Source organism: Mandrillus leucophaeus, unplaced genomic scaffold (genome assembly GCF_000951045.1).
Source record: "Mandrillus leucophaeus isolate KB7577 unplaced genomic scaffold, Mleu.le_1.0 Scaffold439, whole genome shotgun sequence".
Taxonomy (NCBI): Eukaryota; Metazoa; Chordata; class Mammalia; order Primates; family Cercopithecidae; genus Mandrillus; species Mandrillus leucophaeus.
The window spans coordinates 859,810-862,374 of record NW_012104687.1 but is presented as its reverse complement, the minus strand read 5'-3'; positions in this window follow the sequence as shown (position 1 = coordinate 862,374).

Sequence of the window (2,565 nt, the reverse complement as noted above, 5' to 3'; positions counted from 1 at the left end):
GCACGATGGTCACTGCAATATTGTGTGCGATGTCCAGAAACTGGATATGATATCCATATTTAACAATGGTTGAAGTATGGTGCCTCATAATGATATGGAAATATACATGGATCTTCCTTAAAGGCAAAGCAAGTTTCAGAATGAATATAGCATGATCTTATTTTCCTTTTTTATTTATTTATTTATTTTTTTGAGAAAGTTCTTGCTCCAGGCTGGAGTGCAGTGGTGCTGTTACAGCTTACTACAGCCTCAAACTCCTGGGCTCGAGGGACACCTCCCCCTGACCCCTGCCCCAGCCTCCCAAGTAGCTGAGACTATAGGTGCATGCCACCATGCCCAACGAATTTGTTTTTATTTTTCACGCCAGCTGGAGTGCAGTGGTGCAATCTTGGCTCACTGCAACCTCCACCTCCCGGGGTCAAGCGATTCTTCTGTCTCAGCCTCCCAAGTAGCTGGAATTACAGGCGTACACCACCACACCCAGCTAATTTTTGTATTTTTAGCAGAGATGGGGTTTCACCATGTTAGCCAGGCTGGTCTCAAACTCCTGTCCTCAACTGATTCGCCTGCCTTGGCCTCCCAAAGTGCTGGGATTATAGGCGTGAGCCACCACGTCCAGCTAATTTTTAATTTTTTTTCTTTTTTTTTTTCTTAGACACGGCGTTCTGCTATGTTGCTTAGGCTGGTGTCAAACTTCTGGCCTCAAGGATCCTCCTGGCTTGGGCCTCCCAAAGTGTTGAGCTTACAGGCATGAGCCACCACTCCTGGCATTCCTTTTTTTCTTTTTTCTTTTTTTCTTAGGTCTGTGTATACAGGAAAAGAGTTGGGGAGATACGTGCACACCAAGCTGCTGGCAATAGTAAATGGGAGCAGGGGGCCTTTACTCTTTATACACACCTCTGTATTGCTTGCATTTTTACAATGAGCAAATGTTTTCAGAATAATTTTTCTTTAAAGGTATCTTAGCCTGAGAAAGGAGTCTGAGTTCCAGCCTTGGGTCTGTCACTTAACTAAAAACCATATTGAGGGACTTAACCTCTTCTCTGTAAATACACACACATACACATTCTTTTCCATGTGGGTATTATAATTCAAGAGAATGAATAATATTTTGTTTTTGTTTGTTTGTTTGTTTGTTTGAAACGGAGTCTCGCTCTGTCACCCAGGCTGGAGTGCAGTGGTGCAATCTTGGCTCACTGCAAGCTCCGCCTCCTGGGTTCACGCCATTCTCCTGCCTCAGCCTCCTGAGTAGCTGGGATTACAGGCGCCATGCCTGGCTAATTATTTGCATTTTGTTTAGTAGAGACGGGGTTTCACCATGTTAGCCAGGATGGTCTCGATCTCTTGACCTCATGATCCGCCTGTCTCGGGCTCCCTAAGTGCTGGGATTACAGGCGTGAGCCACCGCACCCGGCCCTGTTTTGGTTTTTTAATGAGAACGTTGCACTAGATCTCTAAGGATCCTTCTAGCTCTAACATTTGTCTGTAGGCTTTCTGATCTCAGATTTACTCAGATTTTGAAATTCAAAAAAAAAGAAAAAAAAAAAAGCTTTTCCCCAGTGTGGTCCTACTTAATACTGAAGTGTGCAATACTGTTTCCAGCTGTTGCTGAGAGGGATTGTGCAGTTTTTGCAGGCTTATTGCTCTTTCTTTCAGCTCTAGAAATCTTTCCCTGTGGTGCTCTGATTTGCCTGCCTCTGGGAGGAAGGGAAGGGAAGACCCTGCAGGACTGAGGTTTGTCCTGGCTGACAGGCCTGCCAGGCTTGTTCTGGGCTGCAGAGATGAGAGGCTATTTTTGTTGTGGGAGCTGAATTGTTGGCCTCTCTCCAGGAGCACATGCTTGTTGATGTGGTGATGTATCTTGCCTGCTGTGGCCGTCTCTACCACTGCTTCCAGAAAACACTTGAGAATATGTTTGTCCCAAGAGCTTAAACCTGAGATCAGGATCAGGCATCTGTGCTCTTTTCTTGTGTTCCACTCCCTTCTGGCCATTGGAAGGGCAGTAGCAGAACAGCATGTGGCTAACATGAGCTTGGAGAGACTTTTCTCCTAGAGCTGTGCTTGAAAGGGGCCCTCTCTCTGTAACTGCGGTTGCAGTGAACTCAGTCCAGTATCTGGGCTTTCTTGTCCTTAGCTAGGCTGATGGAGCTGCCCTTGCCCTCACCAGTCTGGTGGGGTTTGCACATTGCTGCAATTCATCTCATCTACTGCCCAAATCTCCTTTTATCATCCCAGCCCAGGAACACTGGTGTCCTTCTTGGCGTAGGGCTTAACATGAGCCTTGCACGCACCTAGATCCATATCCAACCTTGTCAGGTTCTGCAGGCAATTCTAGTCCATGTCAAGAAGGCTGGCAAGAAGGCTGGTGGGGCAGGTGTCCCAGTCCATCGGCCCTTAGTGTATGCAGAGGGTAGCTACAAGTGGGGCCACTGTGATATGAAGGAGGATTGTTTGAACTCAGGAGGTTGAGGCTGCAGCAAGCTGTGATCACACCACTGCACTCCAGCCTGGGTGACAGAGCAAGACCCTGTCTCAAAACACAGGCCAGGCACAGTGACTCACGTC